Consider the following 27743-nt stretch of genomic DNA (forward strand, 5'->3'; position numbering starts at 1 on the left):
CATGCACTCAAGCAGGGATTTTCTCTTCTATCGTGCACTCAAGCAGGTGTTTTCTCTTCTATCATGCACTCAAGCAGGCGTTTTCTCTTCTATCATGCACTCAAGCAGGATTATCTCTTCTATCATGCACTCAAGCAGGTGTTTTCTATTTTATCATGCACTCAATCAGGTATTTTCTTTTATCATGCACTCAAACAGGTGTTTTTCTCTTTTATCATGCACTCAAGCGGGTGTTTTTCTCTTATATCATGCACTCAAGCAGGTGTTTTTCTCTTATATCATGCACTCAAGCAGGTGTTTTCTATCATGCACTCAAGCAGGTATTTTCTCTTCTATCATGCACCCAAGCAGGTGTTTTCTCTTTTATCATGCACTCAAGCAGGGTTTTTTCTCTTCTATCATGCACTCAAGCAGGTGTTTTTTCCTACTATCATTCACTCAAGCAGGTGTGTTTTTCCTACTATCATGCACTCAAACAGGTGTTTTCTCTTCTATCATGAAATCAAGCAGGTGTTTTCTCTTCTATCATGTATTCAAGCAGGTATTTTCTCTTTTATCATGCACTCAAGCAGGTGTTTTTCTCCTCTATCATGCACTCAAACAGGTGTTTTCTATCATGTACTCAAGCAGGTATTTTCTCTTCTATCATGCACACAAGCAGGTGTTTTTCTTTTATATCATGCACTCAATCGTTTGTTTTCTCTTATATCATGCACTCAAGCAGGTGTTTTCTCTTTTATCATGCACTCAAGCAGGTGTGTTTTCTCTTCTATCATGCGCTCAAGCAGGATTTTCTCTTCTATCATGCACTCAAACAGGTGATTTATCTTCTATCATGCACTCAAGCAGGTGTTTTTTCCTACTATCATTCACTCAACAGGTGTGATTTTCCTAATATCATGCACTCAAACAGGTGTTTTCTCTTTTATCATGCACTCAAGCAGGTGTTTTTCTCTTCTATCATGCACTCAAGCAGGTGTTTTTCTCCTATCATGCACTCAAGCAGGTGTTTTATCTTCTATCATGCACTCAAGCAGGTGTTTCCTCTTCTATCATGCACTCAAGCAGGTGTTGTTCTCCTCTATCATGCACTCAAACAGGTGTTTTCTATCATGCACTCAAGCAGGTGTTTTTCTCCTATCATGCACTCAAACAGGTGTTTTCTATCATGCACTCAAGCAGGTGACAGCACCATTCACCTTATTGCTGCATCAGTACTCTATGCTTCCATCATGCTTGATGCATTGTGCTTCCATCATGCTTGATGCATTGTGCTTCCATCATGCTTGAGGCACTGTGCTTCCATCATGCTTGATGCACTGTGCTTCCATCATGCTTGATGCATTGTGCTTCCATCATGCTTGATGCACTGTGCTTCCATCATGCTTGATGCATTGTGCTTCCATCATGCTTGATGCACTGTGCTTCCATCATGCTTGATGCACTGTGCTTCCATCATGCTTGATGCATTGTGCTTCCATCATGCTTGATGCATTGTGCTTCCATCATGCTTGATGCACTGTGCTTCCATCATGCTTGATGCATTGTGCTTCCATCATGCTTGATGCACTGTGCTTCCATCATGCTTGATGCATTGTGCTTCCATCATGCTTGATGCACTGTGCTTCCATCATGCTTGATGCATTGTGCTTCCATCATGCTTGATGCACTGTGCTTCCATCATGCTTGATGCATTGTGCTTCCATCATGCTTGATGTACTGTGCTTCCATCATGCTTGATGCACTGTGCTTCCATCATGCTTGATGCATTGTGCTTCCATCATGCTTGATGCACTGTGTTTCCATCATGCTTGATGCATTGTGCTTCCATCATGCTTGATGCACTGTGTTTCCATCATGCTTGATGCATTGTGCTTCCATCATGCTTGATGCATTGTGCTTCCATCATGCTTGATGCATTGTGCTTCCATCATGCTTGATGCACTGTGCTTCCATCATGCTTGATGCACTGTGCTTCCATCATGCTTGATGCACTGTGCTTCCATCATGCTTGATGCACTGTGCTTCCATCATGCTTGATGCATTGTGCTTCCATCATGCTTGATGCACTGTGCTTCCATCATGCTTGATGCATTGTGCTTCCATCATGCTTGATGCACTGTGCTTCCATCATGCTTGATGCATTGTGCTTCCATCATGCCTGAGGCACTTTGCTTCCATCATGCTTGATGCATTGTGCTTCCATCATGCTTGAGGCACTGTGCTTCCATCATGCTTGAGGCACTGTGCTTCCATCATGCTTGAGGCACTGTGCTTCCATCATGCTTGAGGCACTGTGCTTCCATCATGCTTGAGGCACTGTGCTTCCATCATGCTTGAGGCACTTTGCTTCCATCATGCTTGAGGCACTGTGCTTCCATCATGCTTGATGCACTGTGCTTCCATCATGCTTGATGCACTGTGCTTCCATCATGCTTGATGCACTGTGCTTCCATCATGCTTGAGGCACTTTGCTTCCATCATGCTTGACGCACTGTGCTTCCATCATGCTTGATGCACTGTGCTTCCATCATGCTTGATGCATTGTGCTTCCATCATGCTTGATGCATTGTGCTTCCATCATGCTTGATGCATTGTGCTTCCATCATGCTTGAGGCACTGTGCTTCCATCATGCTTGATGCACTGTGCTTCCATCATGCTTGATGCATTGTGCTTCCATCATGCTTGATGCACTGTGCTTCCATCATGCTTGATGCATTGTGCTTCCATCATGCTTGATGCACTGTGCTTCCATCATGCTTGATGCACTGTGCTTCCATCATGATTGATGCATTGTGCTTCCATCATGCTTGATGCACTGTGCTTCCATCATGCTTGATGCATTGTGCTTCCATCATGCTTGATGCACTGTGCTTCCATCATGCTTGATGCATTGTGCTTCCATCATGCTTGATGCATTGTGCTTCCATCATGCTTGATGCATTGTGCTTCCATCATGCTTGATGCACTGTGCTTCCATCATGCTTGATGCACTGTGCTTCCATCATGCTTGATGCACTGTGCTTCCATCATGCTTGATGCACTGTGCTTCCATCATGCTTGATGCACTGTGCTTCCATCATGCTTGATGCACTGTGCTTCCATCATGCTTGATGCATTGTGCTTCCATCATGCTTGATGCACTGTGCTTCCATCATGCTTGATGCATTGTGCTTCCATCATGCTTGATGCATTGTGCTTCCATCATGCTTGATGCATTGTGCTTCCATCATGCTTGATGCACTGTGCTTCCATCATGCTTGATGTATTGTGCTTCCATCATGCTTGATGCATTGTGCTTCCATCATGCTTGATGCACTGTGCTTCCATCATGCTTGATGCATTGTGCTTCCATCATGCTTGATGCACTGTGCTTCCATCATGCTTGATGCATTGTGCTTCCATCATGCTTGATGCACTGTGCTTCCATCATGCTTGATGCACTGTGCTTCCATCATGCTTGATGCACTGTGCTTCCATCATGCTTGATGCACTTGTGCTTCCATCATGCTTGATGCACTGTGCTTCCATCATGCTTGATGCACTGTGCTTCCATCATGCTTGATGCACTGTGCTTCCATCATGCTTGATGCATTGTGCTTCCATCATGCTTGATGCACTGTGCTTCCATCATGCTTGATGCATTGTGCTTCCATCATGCTTGATGCACTGTGCTTCCATCATGCTTGATGCATTGTGCTTCCATCATGCTTGATGCACTGTGCTTCCATCATGCTTGATGCACTGTGCTTCCATCATGCTTGATGCACTGTGCTTCCATCATGCTTGATGCGTTGTGCTTCCATCATGCTTGATGCACTGTGCTTCCATCATGCTTGATGCGTTGTGCTTCCATCATGCTTGATGCATTGTGCTTCCATCATGCTTGATGCACTGTGCTTCCATCATGCTTGATGCATTGTGCTTCCATCATGCTTGATGCATTGTGCTTCCATCATGCTTGATGCACTGTGCTTCCATCATGCTTGATGCATTGTGCTTCCATCATGCTTGATGCACTGTGCTTCCATCATGCTTGATGCATTGTGCTTCCATCATGCTTGATGCACTGTGCTTCCATCATGCTTGATGCATTGTGCTTCCATCATGCTTGATGCACTGTGCTTCCATCATGCTTGATGCACTGTGCTTCCATCATGCTTGATGCATTGTGCTTCCATCATGCTTGATGCACTGTGTTTCCATCATGCTTGATGCATTGTGCTTCCATCATGCTTGATGCACTGTGTTTCCATCATGCTTGATGCATTGTGCTTCCATCATGCTTGATGCACTGTGTTTCCATCATGCTTGATGCATTGTGCTTCCATCATGCTTGATGCATTGTGCTTCCATCATGCTTGATGCATTGTGCTTCCATCATGCTTGATGCATTGTGCTTCCATCATGCTTGATGCATTGTGCTTCCATCATGCTTGATGCATTGTGCTTCCATCATGCTTGATGCACTGTGCTTCCATCATGCTTGATGCACTGTGCTTCCATCATGCTTGATGCACTGTGCTTCCATCATGCTTGATGCACTGTGCTTCCATCATGCTTGATGCACTGTGCTTTCCATCATGCTTGATGCACTGTGCTTCCATCATGCTTGATGCACTTGTGCTTCCATCATGCTTGATGCACTGTGCTTCCATCATGCTTGATGCACTTGTGCTTCCATCATGCTTGAGGCACTTTGCTTCCATCATGCTTGATGCATTGTGCTTCCATCATGCTTGAGGCACTGTGCTTCCATCATGCTTGAGGCACTGTGCTTCCATCATGCTTGAGGCACTGTGCTTCCATCATGCTTGAGGCACTGTGCTTCCATCATGCTTGATGCACTGTGCTTCCATCATGCTTGATGCACTGTGCTTCCATCATGCTTGATGCACTGTGCTTCCATCATGCTTGATGCACTGTGCTTCCATCATGCTTGAGGCACTTTGCTTCCATCATGCTTGAGGCACTGTGCTTCCATCATGCTTGATGCACTGTGCTTCCATCATGCTTGATGCACTGTGCTTCCATCATGCTTGATGCACTGTGCTTCCATCATGCTTGATGCACTGTGCTTCCATCATGCTTGAGGCACTGTGCTTCCATCATGCTTGATGCACTGTGCTTCCATCATGCTTGATGCAATGTGCTTCCATCATGCTTGATGCACTGTGCTTCCATCATGCTTGATGCAGTGTGCTTCCATCATGCTTGATGCACTGTGCTTCCATCATGCTTGATGCACTGTGCTTCCATCATGCTTGATGCATTGTGCTTCCATCATGCTTGATGCACTGTGCTTCCATCATGCTTGATGCATTGTGCTTCCATCATGCTTGATGCACTGTGCTTCCATCATGCTTGATGCATTGTGCTTCCATCATGCTTGATGCATTGTGCTTCCATCATGCTTGATGCACTGTGCTTCCATCATGCTTGATGCACTTGTGCTTCCATCATGCTTGATGCACTGTGCTTCCATCATGCTTGATGCACTGTGCTTCCATCATGCTTGATGCACTGTGCTTCCATCATGCTTGATGCACTGTGCTTCCATCATGCTTGATGCATTGTGCTTCCATCATGCTTGATGCACTGTGCTTCCATCATGCTTGATGCATTGTGCTTCCATCATGCTTGATGCACTTGTGCTTCCATCATGCTTGATGCACTGTGCTTCCATCATGCTTGATGCATTGTGCTTCCATCATGCTTGATGCATTGTGCTTCCATCATGCTTGATGCACTGTGCTTCCATCATGCTTGATGCATTGTGCTTCCATCATGCTTGATGCACTGTGCTTCCATCATGCTTGATGCATTGTGCTTCCATCATGCTTGATGCACTGTGCTTCCATCATGCTTGATGCATTGTGCTTCCATCATGCTTGATGCACTGTGCTTCCATCATGCTTGATGCATTGTGCTTCCATCATGCTTGATGTACTGTGCTTCCATCATGCTTGATGCACTGTGCTTCCATCATGCTTGATGCATTGTGCTTCCATCATGCTTGATGCACTGTGCTTTCCATCATGCTTGATGCATTGTGCTTCCATCATGCTTGATGCACTGTGTTTCCATCATGCTTGATGCATTGTGCTTCCATCATGCTTGATGCATTGTGCTTCCATCATGCTTGATGCATTGTGCTTCCATCATGCTTGATGCACTGTGCTTCCATCATGCTTGATGCACTGTGCTTCCATCATGCTTGATGCACTGTGCTTCCATCATGCTTGATGCACTGTGCTTCCATCATGCTTGATGCATTGTGCTTCCATCATGCTTGATGCACTGTGCTTCCATCATGCTTGATGCATTGTGCTTCCATCATGCTTGATGCACTGTGCTTCCATCATGCTTGATGCATTGTGCTTCCATCATGCCTGAGGCACTTTGCTTCCATCATGCTTGATGCATTGTGCTTCCATCATGCTTGAGGCACTGTGCTTCCATCATGCTTGAGGCACTGTGCTTCCATCATGCTTGAGGCACTGTGCTTCCATCATGCTTGAGGCACTGTGCTTCCATCATGCTTGAGGCACTGTGCTTCCATCATGCTTGAGGCACTTTGCTTCCATCATGCTTGAGGCACTGTGCTTCCATCATGCTTGATGCACTGTGCTTCCATCATGCTTGATGCACTGTGCTTCCATCATGCTTGATGCACTGTGCTTCCATCATGCTTGAGGCACTTTGCTTCCATCATGCTTGACGCACTGTGCTTCCATCATGCTTGATGCACTGTGCTTCCATCATGCTTGATGCATTGTGCTTCCATCATGCTTGATGCATTGTACTTCCATCATGCTTGATGCATTGTACTTCCATCATGCTTGATGCATTGTGCTTCCATCATGCTTGAGGCACTGTGCTTCCATCATGCTTGATGCACTGTGCTTCCATCATGCTTGATGCATTGTGCTTCCATCATGCTTGATGCACTGTGCTTCCATCATGCTTGATGCATTGTGCTTCCATCATGCTTGATGCACTGTGCTTCCATCATGCTTGATGCACTGTGCTTCCATCATGATTGATGCATTGTGCTTCCATCATGCTTGAGGCACTTTGCTTCCATCATGCTTGATGCATTGTGCTTCCATCATGCTTGATGCACTGTGCTTCCATCATGCTTGATGCATTGTGCTTCCATCATGCTTGATGCATTGTGCTTCCATCATGCTTGATGCATTGTGCTTCCATCATGCTTGATGCACTGTGCTTCCATCATGCTTGATGCACTGTGCTTCCATCATGCTTGATGCACTGTGCTTCCATCATGCTTGATGCACTGTGCTTCCATCATGCTTGATGCACTGTGCTTCCATCATGCTTGATGCACTGTGCTTCCATCATGCTTGATGCATTGTGCTTCCATCATGCTTGATGCACTGTGCTTCCATCATGCTTGATGCATTGTGCTTCCATCATGCTTGATGCATTGTGCTTCCATCATGCTTGATGCATTGTGCTTCCATCATGCTTGATGCACTGTGCTTCCATCATGCTTGATGTATTGTGCTTCCATCATGCTTGATGCATTGTGCTTCCATCATGCTTGATGCACTGTGCTTCCATCATGCTTGATGCATTGTGCTTCCATCATGCTTGATGCACTGTGCTTCCATCATGCTTGATGCATTGTGCTTCCATCATGCTTGATGCACTGTGCTTCCATCATGCTTGATGCACTGTGCTTCCATCATGCTTGATGCACTGTGCTTCCATCATGCTTGATGCATTGTGCTTCCATCATGCTTGATGCACTGTGCTTCCATCATGCTTGATGCACTGTGCTTCCATCATGCTTGATGCACTGTGCTTCCATCATGCTTGATGCATTGTGCTTCCATCATGCTTGATGCATTGTGCTTCCATCATGCTTGATGCATTGTGCTTCCATCATGCTTGATGCACTGTGCTTCCATCATGCTTGATGCATTGTGCTTCCATCATGCTTGATGCACTGTGCTTCCATCATGCTTGATGCACTGTGCTTCCATCATGCTTGATGCACTGTGCTTCCATCATGCTTGATGCGTTGTGCTTCCATCATGCTTGATGCACTGTGCTTCCATCATGCTTGATGCGTTGTGCTTCCATCATGCTTGATGCATTGTGCTTCCATCATGCTTGATGCACTGTGCTTCCATCATGCTTGATGCATTGTGCTTCCATCATGCTTGATGCATTGTGCTTCCATCATGCTTGATGCACTGTGCTTCCATCATGCTTGATGCATTGTGCTTCCATCATGCTTGATGCACTGTGCTTCCATCATGCTTGATGCATTGTGCTTCCATCATGCTTGATTCACTGTGCTTCCATCATGCTTGATGCATTGTGCTTCCATCATGCTTGATGCACTGTGCTTCCATCATGCTTGATGCACTGTGCTTCCATCATGCTTGATGCATTGTGCTTCCATCATGCTTGATGCACTGTGTTTCCATCATGCTTGATGCATTGTGCTTCCATCATGCTTGATGCACTGTGTTTCCATCATGCTTGATGCATTGTGCTTCTATCATGCTTGATGCACTGTGTTTCCATCATGCTTGATGCATTGTGCTTCCATCATGCTTGATGCATTGTGCTTCCATCATGCTTGATGCATTGTGCTTCCATCATGCTTGATGCATTGTGCTTCCATCATGCTTGATGCATTGTGCTTCCATCATGCTTGATGCATTGTGCTTCCATCATGCTTGATGCACTGTGCTTCCATCATGCTTGATGCACTGTGCTTCCATCATGCTTGATGCACTGTGCTTCCATCATGCTTGATGCACTGTGCTTCCATCATGCTTGATGCACTGTGCTTCCATCATGCTTGATGCACTGTGCTTCCATCATGCTTGATGCACTGTGCTTCCATCATGCTTGATGCATTGTGCTTCCATCATGCTTGATGCACTGTGCTTCCATCATGCTTGAGGCACTTTGCTTCCATCATGCTTGATGCATTGTGCTTCCATCATGCTTGAGGCACTGTGCTTCCATCATGCTTGAGGCACTGTGCTTCCATCATGCTTGAGGCACTGTGCTTCCATCATGCTTGAGGCACTGTGCTTCCATCATGCTTGAGGCACTGTGCTTCCATCATGCTTGAGGCACTGTGCTTCCATCATGCTTGATGCACTGTGCTTCCATCATGCTTGATGCACTGTGCTTCCATCATGCTTGATGCACTGTGCTTCCATCATGCTTGATGCACTGTGCTTCCATCATGCTTGAGGCACTTTGCTTCCATCATGCTTGAGGCACTGTGCTTCCATCATGCTTGATGCACTGTGCTTCCATCATGCTTGAGAGACTAACCTTACATCATGCTTGACACAACAGTCCCGTGGACTGCCAGAAGTTACCTTGGATCTCCCCCTGAGACAATATGCCTTCATGGGAATCTTCCTCATTGACCGAGAACATTTTATTGTTGATAATAACATTGTTTAGCGTTAATATACCTTGTCTTCGGTGGTGGCGAGATGTGCTGGAGAATCTGTTAAGTAATATATGTTTTATTTGGCATATTGTAAGAACAGGTTACGAGGGGAATGAGGAGGATGTTTCCTCCCTCTTGGTGGAGGTGATGTTATTGTGAGGGAGGTGAGGGGGGGGGGGTTCATGTCTCTCTTGCAGCATCCTCATCTGCATTTTCTCCACCACCAGCATCCTCATCTGCATCTTCTCTACCACTACCAGTTCCACCGGTACTTCTTGCCACCACCTTCACTACCACCACCAGCACCACCACCACCACCACCTTCACTACCACCACCACCACCATCACCACCACCACCATCACCACCACCAGCACCACCACCACCACCACCACCAGACATAACACCACCAGTTCCAACCTCCCCCTCCCCCCGTAAACACATTAATACCTGCCATTGCCACAACTCCAGAATTATTACTCCATATCCGGATCTAAAAAAAAATAATAATTACAGGTAGAAATAATTTCCCAAGCAAATGTTTCAAGGAAGTGCTAATTACTTGTGTCAAGACGCCTCAGAGATGATATATTAAACGCTAAACCTAAAGATGGATTCGAGATCCTCGATAAGTTATGATTTAGAAGGTTAGGGGAGAAAATCACTTTAAAGAGTGTTTATTGGTGGTTGGGATCTCTTGGTGTGTGCGTACTCACCTAGTTGTACTCACTTATTTGTGCTTGCAGGATCGAGCATTGACTCTTGGATCCCGCCTTTCGAGCCATCGGTTGTTTACAGCAATGACTCCTGTCCCATTTCCCTATCATACCTAATTTAAAAATTATGAATAGAGTTTGCTTCCACAACCTGTTCCTTAAGTGCATTCCATTTTCCCACTACTCTCACGCTAAAAGAAAACTTCCTAACATCTCTGTGACTCATCTGAGTTTCCAGTTTCCACCCATGTCCCCTCGTTCTGTTACTATTCCGTGTGAACATTTCATTTATTTCTATTTTATCAATTCCCCTGAATATTTTATGTCCCTATCATATCTCCTCTCTCCCTTCTTTTCTCTAGTGTCGTAAGGTTCAGTTCCTTCAGACGCTCTTCATATCCAATTCCTCGTAACTCTGGGACAAGCCCCGTCGCAAACCTCTGAACCTTGTCCAGTTTCCTTATGTGTTTCTTCAGGTGGGGACTCCATGATGGCGCGGCATACTCTAAGACTGGTCTCACGTGTGTGTGTGTGTGTGTGTGTGTGTGTGTGTGTGTGTGTGTGTGTGTGTGTGTGTGTGTGTGTGTGTGTGTGTGTGTGTGTGTGTGTACTCACCTAGTTGTACTCACCTAGTTGTGTTTGCGGGGGTTGAGCTCTGGCTCTTTGGTCCCGCCTCTCAACCGTCAATCAACAGGTGTACAGATTCCTGAGCCTATCGGGCTCTATCATATCTACACTTGAAACTGTGTATGGAGTCAGCCTCCACCACATCACTTCCTAATGCATTCCATTTGTCAACCACTCTGACACTAAAAAAGTTTTTTCTAATATCTCTGTGGCTCATTTGGGCACTCAGTTTCCACCTGTGTCCCCTTGTGCGTGTGCCCCTTGTGTTAAATAGACTCTCTTTATCTACCCTATCAATTCCCTTCAGAATCTTGAATGTGGTGATTATGTCCCCCCTAACTCTTCTGTCTTCCAGCGAAGTGAGGTTTAATTCCCGTAGTCTCTCCTCGTAGCTCATACCTCTCAGCCCGGGTACTAGTCTGGTGGCAAACCTTTGAACCTTTTCCAGTTTAGTCTTATCCTTGACTAGATATGGACTCCATGCTGGGGCTGCATACTCCAGGATTGGCCTGACATACGTGGTATACAAAGTTCTGAATGATTCTTTACACAAGTTTCTGAATGCCGTTCGTATGTTGGCCAGCCTGGCATATGCCGCTGATGTTATCCGCTTGATATGTGCTTCAGGAGACAGGTCTGGCGTGTGTGTGTGTACTCACCTAATTGTACTCACCTAATTGTGCTTGCGGGGGTTGAGCTCTGGCTCTTTGGTCCCGCCTCTCAACCGTCAATCAACTGGTGTACAGATTCCTGAGAGTGGAATCTCAGGATTCTGTACAGGATCTCAGGATTCAATCAACTCTGTGTGTGTGTGTGTGTGTGTGTGTGTGTGTGTGTGTGTGTGTGTGTGTGTGTGTGTGTGTGTGTGTGTGTATGCTTGTCCTCCCTTCCCAGCCCCTTGTCCTCCCATCCCAGCTTCCTATTCTCCTATCCCAACTTCTATCCTCTCCTCATATTTCTTCCATTGACTAAACAATTTTCCCCGTGATCATCTTACCTTGGTAAACGTGGAGAGAGGCTTCGCATGCTCCTTTAAGATGAATATATGAATCCACTCAAGGTGCACTCGAAGACGTTATAGGTCAAATGAGTGAGTTATCATATTCACAGTTCTCAATAGGGGTCTCAAACGGCCTAATTTGGCTGTAACGATCTGGTACAGCTTGGTACCCGTCTTGTAAACTGTGTAAACCTTTCATATAGAGCCACACCGCGTGGTAAATCGGGTATCCTCCCATTTCATAACGTTCTGTATACTCTTCCACATTAGTGGTTAACCACTTGGGGCTGGACGGAAGAGCGACGGTGTCGTTTCATGCAGGTCGGCGTTCAATCCCCCCCCCCCCCGAGACCGTCCCAAGAAGTGGTTGGGCACCATTCCCTTTCCCCCCGTCCCATCCCAAATCCTTACTCTGATCCCTTACCAGTGCTATATAGTCGTAATGGCTTGGCGCTTTCTCCTGATAGTCCCTTCCCCCACTCTACACCTTCCCGCTGTGTCTCATTGCTCGATATCGAAACTGAGAAATAATGTGATTCTATCGGTTGTTATCTGGGCGTCGGCCTCGTTCATCACTCGAGCTGATATCTTTGAGATAACCAGCCAGGCTAGACGTGCGAAGATAGCTGATAGGGTGGGGGTGGGGTGGGGTTGGGAAGGAGGGAGGTGCGGTAAAGGGGTTGGGGGGAGGGGGGAGGGGAAGTACTTGTCTATCAGTAGTTGCCTAATAGTGACTTATGTGAGGGGTAGTGAGGTTTGGCTTTTTATTTTGTTAATCCTATTTATACGTTGACTGTTGTCATTTGTCTATTGTATAGGTAATTTAATTTTATATATATATATAATTTATCTTGTATATGCGTTGTAATTTATCTATTGTGACATTTCAGTTCTTGTCGATTCTATTCTTAAGGGGGAGGATGGAGGGGTGGCTTCCATGGCTTTTAATTTAATGCATTTAATTTAATTTAATTTAATTTAATTTAATTTAATTTAATATTTATTTAATTTTTTTAATTATTATAATTATAATAATTTATAATATATAATTTTATAATATATAATTATTTATAATCTATAATTTATAATAATTATTTAAATAATTAATAATTATTTAATATTAATTTAATTTAATAACATTTAATGCATTCCGCTTGATGACCTCCAGTATCTTGAGGTTATCTTGAGATGATTTCGGGGCTTTTTAGCGTCCCCGCGGCCCGGTCGTCGACCAGGCCTCCACCCCCAGGAAGCAGCCCGTGACAGCTGACTAACACCCAGGTACCTATTTTACTGCTAGGTAACAGGGGCATAGGGTGAAAGAAACTCTGCCCATTGTTTCGCCCGGGATCGCACCCAGGACCACAAGCCCAGCGTGCTGTCCGCTTGGCCGACCGGCTCCGACTATAGGGTAAAAAAATAATTCTAACATCTTGCATGTTGCATCAGTGCATGTTGCGTCAATCTTTGCGTCGCCTGCAAAGATTGACGTATACGACTAGGTGAATTGATTGACGGGGATTGACATACACAACTAGGTGAATACGAGCCCACTTCCTTGAGTAGGTCATTCACATAAATTAGTCACACAAGTGGTCTCAAGAACGAGACATTTTTGAGAGACGCCACTCGATATATATATTTATATTTATATATATAGGTTAAATATGACCGAAAAAGTAAGATTAATAATTCTAACACGAATTTTCTCAATATTTCTTATGTTTCTTTTTACTGTCACTATGTTACTGTTTTTTACGGTGTGAACAGTAAAAAGAAACATAAGAAATATTGAGAAAATTAGTGTTAGAATTATTAATCTTACTTTTTCGGTCATATTTAACAACATATGTTTACAAGAAAGACTGATACCAAAATATACTGATATACACACACACACACATATATATATATATATATATATATATATATATATATATATATATATATATATATATATATATATATATATATATATATATATATATATAAATATGACCGAAAAAGTAAGATTAATAATTCTAACACGAATTTTCTCAATCTTTCGTACATTACGCTTCACTGTTGGAGGTAAATCAAAAATCCAAATCCAAAAGTTACAAGCAGAACTTATTGCAGAAGGAGGAAAGAATCGAGGCAACTACAGAAGCACCATACTGTCCCCCGAGCTTAAAGCGGCAGCTAAAAGCCTTCGTGAGAACAAGGAGATAGTTGTCAGGAGAGGTGACAAGTCGCCAATATATGTCATTCTTAAAAAAGACGAATATCTGGCGAAAATGAACATCATACTCTCTGACCAAACTAAGTTCCAAAGGGTAACGAAGGACACTACAGCCGAATTAAAAGCAAAGGTCAACAAACTGATCGAAACTGTGAACGCCAAGAAATCCGGACTCCACCTGCCAAAGATCATTGGGGAATATAAACCTGGATATGCGTATGGAAATGTCAAGACGCACAAGCCTGGAAACCCACTTCGGCCAATCATTAGCCAGATACCCACACCCACGTACAGACTGGCGAAGCGACTCAACGGCCTGCTGACTCCTTATGTTCCTTGCGCCTTCAGCCTGAAGTCTCCAAAGGAATTTGTGGACTTACTGCGGGGCGCACGGGCCACAGGGATAAGAGCCTCGTTGGACGTAGAATCGCTGTTTACCAACGTACCTGTGGACGAGACAATCGGAATGATAGCCGACAGAGTGTATCGTGATCCAGCCTGTACTCCTCTTGACATGCCAGAAAGTATTCTGAGGAAACTACTCCAAGCTTGTACTAAAGAGGCACCCTTCTTGAGCCCGGATGGGCACATGTATAAGCAAGTAGATGGGGTCGCCATGGGTTCTCCCCTAGGTGTCCTGTTTGCAAACTTCTACATGGGTACCATCGAGCAAAAAGTCTTAGTCGACATGAACTTGAAACCGGCCATATACTGCAGGTATGTTGACGACATTTTTACACAGGTACCTGATGTCAGACATCTGCAGGAGCTGAAGGAGGCATTTGAGCAGAGTTCCGTGCTGCGTTTCACTTACGAGACGGAAAAGGATGGGAAGCTGCCTTTTCTAGATGTAGCAGTCATGGAAAAGGGCGGAGGTTTCCACACTGCAGTCTACACAAAGGAAACAAACATAGGAATGTGCCTAAATGCCAACAGCGACTGCCCTGACAGGTACAAGAGGAGTGTTGTTAACGCATACGTCGACCGTGCTCTCAGCCACTGCTCAGAATGGAAGCAAGTCGACGAAGAACTCTGTAGGGTAAGGCAGGTCCTAGTCAATAACGGCTTCTCCAATGGTTTCATCGAAGACATCATAAGAAGGAAAGTGAAAAGCCATGCAACCTCCGAAGAGACAACTAACACAACACCTATACCCCCTATTAGACTATTTTACAGGAACTTCTTTTCCACAGCTCATAAAACAGAGGAAAGGGTCCTGAAAGATATTGTTAATAGAAACGTTATCCCTACAGACAAAAATCAGAGGATACAACTGACGATTTACTATAAAACCAGAAAAACGGCCAGCCTACTCATGAGAAACTCTCCAGACACAAAACAGAACGCTTTAAAAGAGACTAACGTCGTCTATGCCTTCAAATGCCCACTTGGGGACTGTAAGCTCCAAAAAACCCAGTATATAGGCAAGACAACAACATCTCTTTCTAGGCGTTTAACGATGCATAAACAACAGGGCTCCATTAAGGAACATATAATCTCTTCCCATAACCAAACCATCGCCAGAGAAATCCTAGTAAACAACACAGAAATCATCGATAGATACAGCGATAGCAGACGGCTTGACGTTTGCGAGGCACTACACATCAAGAAGTCAACACCAGCAATCAACAGCCAATTATTGCACAACTATATTCTACCCACCTCAAGACTCCGCTCCAATATAGAAGCATCAAGAAATATGGACCAATAGGCTTTCTACAAACACTTCTATTCAATACCCATTGTTTCTGTTCTGTCTTGTGTTGATACTTTTAATACCCTATTAATATCCCCTAGTGTTCTGTCTTGAGTTAATGCCACATCACCCTTCCCACCTCACTCAAATGTAATGCCACATCACCCTTCCCACCTCACTCAAATGTAGATATAAAATCAGGGAAACGCAAGTTCTAATCAGTTGTGTATTTGTGAAGTCTTTGAAAATGTAATAAGTTTTACGAAACGCGCCCGTGTCGCGTCAGACTAAAAATAAAAATGAATTTTGGAGAAGTGATTTTTGATTTACCTCCAACAGTGAAGCGTAATGTACGAAAGATTGAGAAAATTCGTGTTAGAATTATTAATCTTACTTTTTCGGTCATATTTAATAATATATGTCTACAGGAAAGACTGCTACCAAAATATACTAATATATATATATATATATATATATATATATATATATATATATATATATATATATATATATATATATATATATATATATATATATATATATATATATCTGGGGCAATATTTTTCTTTCTCCAAGTCATCGGTTTTCTTTTCATCTTCTCTCTCTCTCTCTCTCTCTCTCTCTCTCTCTCTCTCTCTCTCTCTCTCTCTCTCTCTCTCTCTCTCTCTCTCTCTCTCTCTCTCTCTCTCTCTCTCTCCCCCATCTATTTTTTCTGCTAGTTCCCTCTATTTTTCTCTCCCTAGCTGCCTCTCTGACCCGCTCTCTAGTTTTCATTATCCCCGCCGCTGAGCGTAATTCCCCCGCCAGATAGCGCACCGCAGGGAAATTGTCCCCACCAGTAAGACTCCAAGCGGCCCACACACTCACATTTAGGGATTAAATGCCCCAAACATTTTCCCTGTACGGGAATTTTCTCAGCTGGCATTACCAAATTGCTTCTTTTTGGTAATAGTCAGGGGAAAATTCCCTGCTCTCATTATAAGTTTTTTCACCCACTTTTTCGTTATTTAGTTTTATAAGTATAAAATAAGTATAAGTATAAAATATTATATTTTATTTATATATATACTTTTATTTATATATATCCTAAGGATAATTCTATTCATTTTTAATAATGTTACTAATATTTGTAAATAATTTTTTGGTATTATACAATTAGTGACAATTATATATATATATATATATATATATATATATATATATATATATATATATATATATATATATATATATATATATATATATATATATATATAATATATATATATATAATATATATATATATATGTATATATATATATATATATATATATATATATATATATATATATATATATATATATATATATATATATATATATGAAGATTTTTGTTTGTTTATAGTGTTTGTCTGCCCAAGGTTGGGGGCCAGACTTTACTTTGCAGGAGGACTGGCGGGAGGTCGGGGACTGCCATAGGTAGGTTAGTGTCAGTCCAATTGCTTCCCTTTACCTGACTTTGGCTCCCATTGTTACCCTTATTAACTTTTCTCATTTTTGTTTTACAACTTTTTTTCACAACTAAAAATCTTAAGGGTTTGTATATCTTTAAAAAAATTTTTTTAGTAAAAGGGTTAAGAGTTTACCCTGTGGGGCTATTACTTTCAGGAGGTCACATGTATTGGGCATTAGGCCATCAGGGGCCAGATTCACGAAGCAGTTACGCAAGCACTTACGAACCTGGGGCCAGATTCACGAAGCAGTTACGCAAGCACTTACGAACGTGTACATCTTTCTTCAATCTTTGACGGCTTTGGTTACATTTATTAAACAGTTTACAAGCACGAGAACTTGCCAATCAACTGTTGATATTGTTTTAAACAGCCTCCTGATGCTTCGGAGCTCATTAACTGTTTAATAATTGTAAACAAAGCCGCCAAAGATTGAAAAAAGATGGACAGGTTTGTAAGTGCTTGCGTAACTGCTTCGTGAATCTGACCCCAGGTTCGTAAGTGCTTGCGTAATTGCTTCGTGAGTCTGGCCCCAGGTTCGTAAGTGCTTGCGTAACTGCTTCGTGAATCTGGCCCCAGGTTCGTAAGTGCTTGCGTAACTGCTTCGTGAATCTGGCCCTAGGTTCGTAAGTGCTTGCGTAACTGCTTCGTGAATCTGGCCCCAGGTTCGTAAGTGCTTGCGTAATTGCTTCGTGAGTGTCCCCAGGTTCGTAAGTGCTTGCGTAACTGCTTCGTGAATCTGGCCCCCACTGAAGTTCCCTCTCGTTCTTATGTTCATGAACCAATATGTTTGAAGAGTTTATTCCCGCCTCACAAGTCACCTTCCGTTCCCTTGTTCATATTATTGTATTTCAGTGATGACACTCGCGGGCTATTCATGCCCGTGCCACCTCTTGACTCTTGAGGGGGGGGGGGGGCTTAACCATCATCAATCATCAGTGAGTATACTGTTGATGATGTGTGTTGACTAACACGAAAGCGCTCAAGTAATTTCTTGTTTCATTTTCCCTTCGTGGTTATACAGTTTCACATTATTCATCGTGTTAATTTCTTTGCGCTTTGCACACACACACACACACCCACACACACACACACACACACACACACACACACACACACACACACACACACACACACACACACACACACACACACACACACATACACACACACACACACATTTATGGATGAAAAATTTCCTAACTGACAGAAAAATGAAGGCCGTAATCAGAGGCAAGGTATCGGATTAGAGGAATGTTACGAGTGGAGTACCACAGGGTTCAGTTCTGGCACCAGTGATGTTTATTGTGTACATAAGTGATCTACCAGTGGGTATACAGAATTACATAAACATGTTTGCTGATGATGCTAAGATAATAGGGAAGATAAGAAACCTAGATGATTGTCATGCCCTTCAAGATGACCTGGACAAAATAAGTATATGGAGCACCACTTGGCAAATGAAATTTAATGTGAATAAATGCCATGTTATGGAATGTGGAATTTGAGAACATAGACCCCACACAACCTATAATTTATGTGAGAAATCTTTAAAGAATTCTGATAAAGAAAGAGATCTATGGGTGGTTCTAGATAGAAAACTGTCACCCGAGGACCACATTAAGAACATTGTGCGAGGAGCCTATGCCACGCTTTCTAACCTCAGAATTGCTTTTAAATACATGGATGGAGAAATACTAAAGAAATGTTCACGACTTTTATTAGACCAAAGCTGGAATATGCAGCGGTTGTGTGGTGCCCATATCTTAAGAAGCACATCAACAAACTGGAAAAGATGCAACGACATGCCACTACGTGGCTCCCAGAACTGAAGGGCAAGAGCTACGAGGAGAGGTTAGAGGCATTAAATATGCCAAAACTAGAAGATAGAAGAAAAAGAGGCGATATGATCACTACGTTCAAAATAGTAACTGGAATCGATAAAATTGATAGGGAAGAATTCCTGAGACCCGGAACTTCAAGAACAAGAGGTCATAGATTTAAACTAACGAAACAAAACTACCGGAGAAATATACGAAAATTCACTTTTGTAAACATAGTGGTAGACGGTTGGAACAAGTTAGGGGAGAAGGTGGTGGAGGCCAAGACCGTCAGTAGTTTCAAAGCGTTATATGACAAAGAGTACTGGGAAGACGGGACACCACGAGCGTAGCTCTCATCCTGTAACTACACTTAGGTAATTACACACATACACACACACACACACACACACACAGGGTAGATAAAGACAGGCTATATAACACAAGGGGCACACGCACAAGGGGACACAGGTGGAAACTGAGTGCCCAAATGAGCCACAGAGATATTAGAAAGAATTTTTTTAGTGTCAGAGTGGTTGACAAATGGAATGCATTAGGCAGTGATGTGGTGGAGGCTGACTCCATACACAGTTTCAAGTGTAGATATGATAGAGCCCAATAGGCTCAGGAACCTGTACACCAGTTGATTGACGGTTGAGAGGCGGGACCAAAGGGCCAGAGCTCAACCCCCCGCAAGCACAACTAGGTGAGTACACACACACACACACACACACACACACACACACACACACACACACACACACACACAGAGACTACATAGCAGGCACCATAACAATGGGAGAACCAAGAATAGTAGTAGCAGTAATATACAACCCTCCACCAAATGACAGGAGACCCAGTCAAGAGTATGAAAACAACAACAAGGCAGTTAACACTATAATTGAGAGGGCAGCCTCTGCTGCCTGTAGAAATAGATCCCACCTGCTCATCATGGGCGACTTCAATCACGGAAAGATTGACTGGGAGAACAAGGAACCGCATGGAGGCGAGGATACGTGGAGAGCCAAACTATTGGAGGTGGTGACAAGCAACTTTTTAACGCAGCATGTCGGAGAACCCACAAGGATGAGAGGCAATGACGAACCAGCGAGACTCGACCTAGTCTTCACTCTGAACGACTCCGACATAAGAGAAATCGGTTTTGAGGACCCAGTAGGAATGAGCGACCACAGTGTACTGGTGTTTGAGTACTTGATTGAAGAAGGGTTATTGAACTCGAGGAGGGATACCGAAACCAAAAGGTTAGCATACCGAAAGGGAAACTATGAGGGGATAAGAAAATTCCTAACAGATATAGCATGGGAAACAGAGCTCAGGGGAAAGACGGCCCAAGATATGATGGATTACATCACGCAGAAGTGCAAGGACGCAGCAAACAAGTTTGTCCCAGTCCAAAAGGAAAACAGAGAAATGAAGATGAGAAACCCATGGTTTAATCAAAGATGTAGGCTAGCTAAGCAGCAAAGTAAAAGGGCATGGAGAAACTATAGGAATAACAGGACACTGGAGAGCAGAGAAAGATACCAGAATGCCAGGAATGAATATGTCAGGATGAGAAGAGAGGCAGAAAGACAATACGAAAATGACATCGCAAGCAAGGCAAAGACTCAGCCTAAATTGTTGCATAGCCACATTAGGAGAAAAACAACAGTAAAGGAACAGGTTATGAGATTAAGGATAGGGGCGGAAGGATTCACTACAAATGACAAGGAAGTGTGTGAGGAATTGAATAAGAAATTCCAGGAGGTCTTCACCTTAGAACAAGGAGAAATTCCAGAGCTAAGTGAGGGAATAGCTAACCAGGAACCACTGGAAGAGTTTGAGATTACCAGTGGGGAAGTAAGGAAGTGTTTACTAGAGTTGGACGTGACGAAGGCTATAGGCCCAGATGGAATCTCCCCTTGGGTTCTAAAGGAAGGAGCAAGAGAACTGAGCCTACCACTCTCCATAGTGTATAACAAATCACTGGCAACAGGGGAACTGCCAGATATTTGGAAAGCAGCTAACGTAGTCCCGATATACAAGAAAGGGGATAGACAGGAGGCACTGAACTACAGGCCAGTGTCCCTAACCTGCATACCATGCAAGCTGATGGAGAAGATTGTGCGAAAAAAACTAGTGGAGCATCTGGAGCGAAGGAACTTTGTAACACAGCATCAACATGGGTTCAGGGATGGCAGGTCCTGCCTCACAGGGTTACTTGAATTCTACGACCAGGCAACAAAAATAAGGCAAGAAAGAGAAGGGTGGGCAGACTGCATATTTTTGGATTGTCAGAAAGCCTTTGATACAGTACCACACAAGAGGCTAGTGCGAAAGTTGGAGATGCAGGCTGGAGTGAGAGGGAAGGTACTCCGGTGGATAGAGGAATACCTAAGCAACAGGAGACAACGAGTCTGTGTGAGGGGTGAGGCCTCAGATTGGCGAGACGTCACAAGTGGAGTCCCGCAGGGGTCAGTCCTTGGACCTATACTGTTTCTGGTATATGTAAATGATCTCCCAGAGGGTATAGATTCGTTCCTCTCAATGTTTGCCGACGATGCAAAAATTATGAGGAGGATTGAAACAGAGGATGATAGTAGGAGGCTACAAGATGACCTGGATAGACTGAGTGAATGGTCCAACAAATGGCTGTTGAAGTTCAACCCGAGTAAATGCAAAGTAATGAAACTAGGCAGTGGAAACAGGAGGCCAGGCACAGGATACAGAATAGGAGATGAAGTACTTAATGAAACAGACAGAGAGAAAGATCTAGGAGTTGATATCACACCAAACCTGTCTCCTGAAGCCCACATAAAGAGAATAACGTCTGCGGCATATGCGAGGCTGGCTAACATCAGAACGGCGTTCAGGAACCTGTGTAAGGAATCATTCAGAATCTTGTACACCACATATGTAAGACCAATCCTGGAGTATGCGGCCCCAGCATGGAGCCCGTACCTTGTCAAGCACAAGACGAAGCTGGAAAAAGTCCAAAGGTATGCTACTAGACTAGTCCCAGAACTAAGAGGCATGAGTTATGAGGAAAGGCTGCGGGAAATGCACCTCACGACACTGGAAGACAGAAGAGTAAGGGGGGACATGATCACAACCTACAAAATCCTCAGGGGAATCGACCGGGTAAACAAGGATGAACTATTCAACACTGGTGGGACGCGAACAAGGGGACACAGGTGGAAGCTGAGTACCCAAATGAGCCACAGAGACGTTAGAAAGAACTTTTTCAGTGTCAGAGTAGTTAGTAAATGGAATGCATTAGGAAGTGATGTGGTGGAGGCTGACTCCATACACAGTTTCAAATGTAGATATGATAGAGCCCAATAGGCTCAGGAATCTGTACACCAGTTGATTGACGGTTGAGAGGCGGGACCAAAGAGCCAGAGCTCAACCCCCGCAAGCACAATTAGGTGAGTACAATTAGGTGAGTACACACACACACACATATTATATATATATATATATATATATGTATATATATATATATATATATATATATATATATATATATATATATAATATATATATATATATAATATGTATTTACCAACCTATCGTCATTAGATATTTGTGAAATATACTTACAAACGTCTTAAGACAATTGCAAATATCTTATAATACATTAAACTTGCGCCAAGGAAAAAAGGGGCCCCCAACGGCGTGTATATTTATAAATATCTCCATATATCTATTGGGTGTGTGAAGGTCCTCCCCGATCACTCAGAGGGGCAGGGCGGGACAGTTAGACACCGTCACCAATATGTAGGTGGGACTACATAGAGACATACCCAGAGCGAGGAGTCATCCACCCTCTGTTGCTCAGAGACAACCAGGACCAGCAGTCATCCATCCTCTGTTGCTCAGAGACAACCAGGGTGAGCAGTCATCCACCCTCTGGTGCTCAGAGACAACCAGGGTGAGCAGTCATCCACCCTCTGGTGCTCAAAGACAACCAGGACCAGCAGTCATCCACCCTCTGGTGCTCAGAGACAACCAGGACCAGCAGTCATCCACCCTCTGGTACTCAGAGACAACCAGGGTGAGCAGTCATCCACCCTCTGGTGCTCAGAGACAACCAGGACCAGCAGTCATCCACCCTCTGGTGCTCAGAGACAACCAGGACCAGCAGTCATCCACCCTTTGGTGCTCAGAGACAACCAGGACCAGCAGTCATCCACCCTCTGGTGCTCAGAGACAACCAGGACCAGCAGTCATCCACCCTCTGGTGCTCAGAGACAACCAGGACCAGCAGTCATCCACCCTCTGGTGCTCAGAGACAACCCGGACCAGCAGTCATCCACCCTCTGGTGCTCAGAGACAACCAGGACCAGCAGTCATCCACCCTCTGGTGCTCAGAGACAACCAGGGTGAGCAGTCATCCACCCTCTGGTGCTCAGAGACAACCAGGACCAGCAGTCATCCACCCTCTGGTGCTCAGAGACAACCAGGACCAGCAGTCATCCACCCTCTGGTGCTCAGAGACAACCAGGGTGAGCAGTCATCCACCCTCTGGTGCTCAGAGACAACCAGGGTGAGCAGTCATCCACCCTCTGGTGCTCAGAGACAACCAGGGTGAGCAGTCATCCACCCTCTGTTGCTCAGAGACAACCAGGGTGAGCAGTCATCCACCCTCTGGTGCTCAGAGACAACCAGGGTGAGCAGTCATCCACCCTCTGTTGCTCAGAGACAACCAGGACCAGCAGTCATCCACCCTCTGGTGCTCAGAGACAACCAGGGTGAGCAGTCATCCACCCTCTGGTGCCTTGGGGGGCTGTTGATGACTCTTAAAGTCTTATTTTCAGTAATGAGTTCTTCGCGTGCTGCTCTGCTCCGTCTCGCGGGTCTCGCTGCTCAAGCGTGTCTTCAGAAGAGCATTAAGTTTCAGGGATTTGTTTTCGTTGCAGGGATGAAGTGAGTGTATTGTTCACGACACACAGGGTACGCGCCTCAGACATATATATTCCAAGCCTCTAAATCACAGTATTAGTTATAAAGAGGAAAAACATTAAAGATCGACTATTTATTTCACTTAAAATTCTAAATATTCAATAATTGTACAATGTGGGTATTGACAGATTTTTTGTTTAGTGAAATATAAGTCAATTTATTACTCAATTGTTTTGTATTTAAATACTAATGTGATTGGAAGGTGTGCTGAGGCTTCGTGTATTTGAGGTAAGGGTTTGGTGTCATTTGTCTTGGGATCTCAAAGCTCTTTTATTTTACTGAAAGTTAAACAAATGTAGCCTCAGAGTTCTTAACATTTTGCTGTTTCGCGCGAGAAATTTAGTGATGTTGGATGTTTTATTTAGTTTATATATAAACTATTTTGTTTTTCATATTGTTGCTGAATAACAATCGTGGTGAGGTCTTCCGCTGGTACTGAGGTGAGGTAGTGAGGTATTCCGCTGGTACTGAGGTGAGGTGGTGAGGTCTTCCGCTGGTACTGAGGTGAGGTAGTGAGGTATTCCGCTGGTACTGAGGTGAGGTAGTGAGGTATTCCGCTGGTACTGAGGTGAGGTAGTGAGGTATTCCGCTGGTACTGAGGTGAGGTAGTGAGGTATTCCGCTGGTACTGTATTAAGAGCGAGGTGAAAACCGCTGTGAGTAGTTGTATAAAGTATACCTGGTTGGTGAAGTGGCGTGAACGGATTCACTTTGCCTTGGCCGGAAAGTTTTAAGAACTTTCAAGTTTTCCAACCAGTGCTGACCAGACCGTTGGAGAGGGCAGAGCGATGCTCAACACGAGCTTATGTAGCTGTGTCGTGAATCTGGCCCCAGGTTCGTAAGTGCTTGCGTTACTGCTTCGTGACTCTGGTCCCAGGTTCGTAAGTGCTTGCGTTACTGCTTCGTGACTCTGGTCCCAGGTTCGTAAGTGCTTGCGTTACTGCTTCGTGACTCTGGTCCCAGGTTCGTAAGTGCTTGCGTTACTGCTTCGTGACTCTGGTCCCAGGTTCGTAAGTGCTTACGTTACTGCTTCGTGACTCTGGTCCCAGGTTCGTAAGTGCTTGCGTTACTGCTTCGTGACTCTGGTCCCAGGTTCGTAAGTGCTTGCGTTACTGCTTCGTGACTCTGGTCCCAGGTTCGTAAGTGCTTGCGTTACTGCTTCGTGACTCTGGTCCCAGGTTCGTAAGTGCTTACGTTACTGCTTCGTGACTCTGGTCCCAGGTTCGTAAGTGCTTACGTTACTGCTTCGTGACTCTGGTCCCAGGTTCGTAAGTGCTTACGTTACTGCTTCGTGACTCTGGTCCCAGGTTCGTAAGTGCTTACGTTACTGCTTCGTGACTCTGGTCCCAGGTTCGTAAGTGCTTGCGTTACTGCTTAGTGAATCTGGCCCCAGGTTCGTAAGTGCTTGAGTAACTGCTTCGTGAATCTGGCCCCAGGTTCGTAAGTGCTTGCGTTACTGCTTCGTGAATCTAGCCCCAGGTTCGTAAGTGCTTGTGTAACTGCTTCGTGAATCTAGCCCCAGGTTCGTAAGTGCTTGTGTAACTGCTTCGTGAATCTGGCCTCACTGAAGTTCCCTCTCGTTCTTATGTTCATGAAAGGGTCCTCGTAGCCTGCTGGATAGCGCGCAGGACTCGTGATTCTGTGGCGCGGGTTCGATTCCCGCACGAGGCAGAAACAAATGGGCAAAGTTTCTTTCACCCTGAATGCCCCTGTTACCTAGCAGTAAATAGGTACCTGGGAGTTAGTCAGCTGTCACGGGCTGCTTCCTGGGGGTGGAGGCCTGGTCGAGGACCGGGCCGCGGGGACACTAAAGCCCCGAAATCATCTCAAGATAACCTCAAGATGAACCAATATGTTTGAAGACTTTGTTCCCGCCTCACAAGCCACCTTCCGTTCCCTTGCTTATATTATTGTATTCCTGTGATGACACTCGCGGGCTATTCATGCCCGTGCCACCTCTTGACTCTTGAGGGGGGGGGGGGGGGGCTTAACCATCATCAATCATCAGTGATTATACTGTTGATGATGTGTATTGACTAACACGAAAGCTCTCAAGTAATTTCTTGTTTCATTTTCCGTTCGTGGTTAGACAGTTTCACATTATTCATCGTGTTAATTTCTTTGCAAAGCGCAAAGAAATTAAGCGCAAAGATTTGCTGTAACACCAGCAATCAACAGTCAATTAATGCATAACTATATTCTACCCACTTCAAGACCCCGAACTAATATAGAAGCATCAAGAGGAAGCATCATGGGCCAATAGGCCTTCTGCAGTTACTTCCATTCATATGTTTTTATACCATTGGTTCGTGTTCTGTCATGTGTAAATGTCAATCACCTCACCCAAAACTGTTGTACCATATCTCCTCACCCAAATGCGAGTATAAGTATGGATGTATTTTGAGTGTTTACAGGTTACAGTTGTGTGTGTAAACTAAAGTCTTTGAAAATGTAATAAGTTATTACGAAACGCTTTCAGGCGTCAGACTAGAAATAAAAATGAATTTTGGAGAATTGATTTTTCAATTACCATCGACAGTGAAAAGAAACAAAAGAAATATTGAGAAAATTCGTGTTAGAATTATTAATCTCACCTTTCGGTCATATTCAACAACATTATATATATATATATATATATATATATATATATATATATATATATATATATATATATATATATATATATATATATATATAATTAGTATATTTTGGTAGCAGTCTTTCCTGTAGACATATATTATTAAATATGACCGAAAAAGTAAGATTAATAATTCTAACACGAATTTTCTCAATCTTTCGTACATTTCTTTTCACTGTTGGAGGTAATTCAAAAATCAATTCTCCAAAATTCATTTTTATTTCTAGTCTGACGCGACACGAGCGCGTTTCGTAAAACTTATTACATTTTCAAAGACTTTAGTTTACAAATACACAACTGAATAGAACTTACACATCTTCGATTTTGTTTATATCTACATTTGAGTGAGGTGGATGGGGTGAGGAGGCATTAATAGGGTATTAATTTCATCAACACAAGACAGAACAAGAGGTGGCATTAATAGGGTATTAATTTCATCAACACAAGACAGAACACGAAACAATGGGTATTGAAATGGAAGTGATTGTAGAAAGCCTATTGGTCCATATTTCTTGATGCTTCTATATTGGAGCGGAGTCTTGAGGTGGGTAGAATATAGTTGTGCATTAATTGGCTGTTGATTGCTGGTGTTGACTTTTTAATGTGTAGTGCCTCGCAAACGTCAAGCCGCCTGCTATCGCTGTATCTATCGATGATTTCTGTGTTGTTTACTTGGATTTCTCTTGCGATGGTTTGGTTGTGGGAAGAGATTATATGTTCCTTAATGGAGCCCTGTTGTTTATGCATCGTTAAACGCCTAGAAAGAGATGTTGTTGTCTTGCCTATATACTGGTTTTTTTTGAGCTTACAGTCCCCAAGTGGGCATTTGAAGGCATAGACGACGTTGGTCTCTTTTAAAGCGTTCTGCTTTGTGTCTGGAGAGTTTCTCATGAGTAGGCTGGCCGTTTTTCTGGTTTTATAGTAAATCGTCAGTTGTATCCTCTGATTTTTGTCTGTAGGGATAACGTTTCTATTAACAAGATCTTTCAGGACCCTTTCCTCTGTTTTATGAGCTGTGGAAAAGAAGTTCCTGTAAAATAGTCTAATAGGGGGTATAGGTGTTGTGTTATTTGTCTCTTCAGAGGTTGCATGGCGTTTCACTTTCCTTCTTATGATGTC

Source organism: Procambarus clarkii, chromosome 31 (genome assembly GCF_040958095.1).
Source record: "Procambarus clarkii isolate CNS0578487 chromosome 31, FALCON_Pclarkii_2.0, whole genome shotgun sequence".
NCBI classification, from domain to species: domain Eukaryota; kingdom Metazoa; phylum Arthropoda; class Malacostraca; order Decapoda; family Cambaridae; genus Procambarus; species Procambarus clarkii.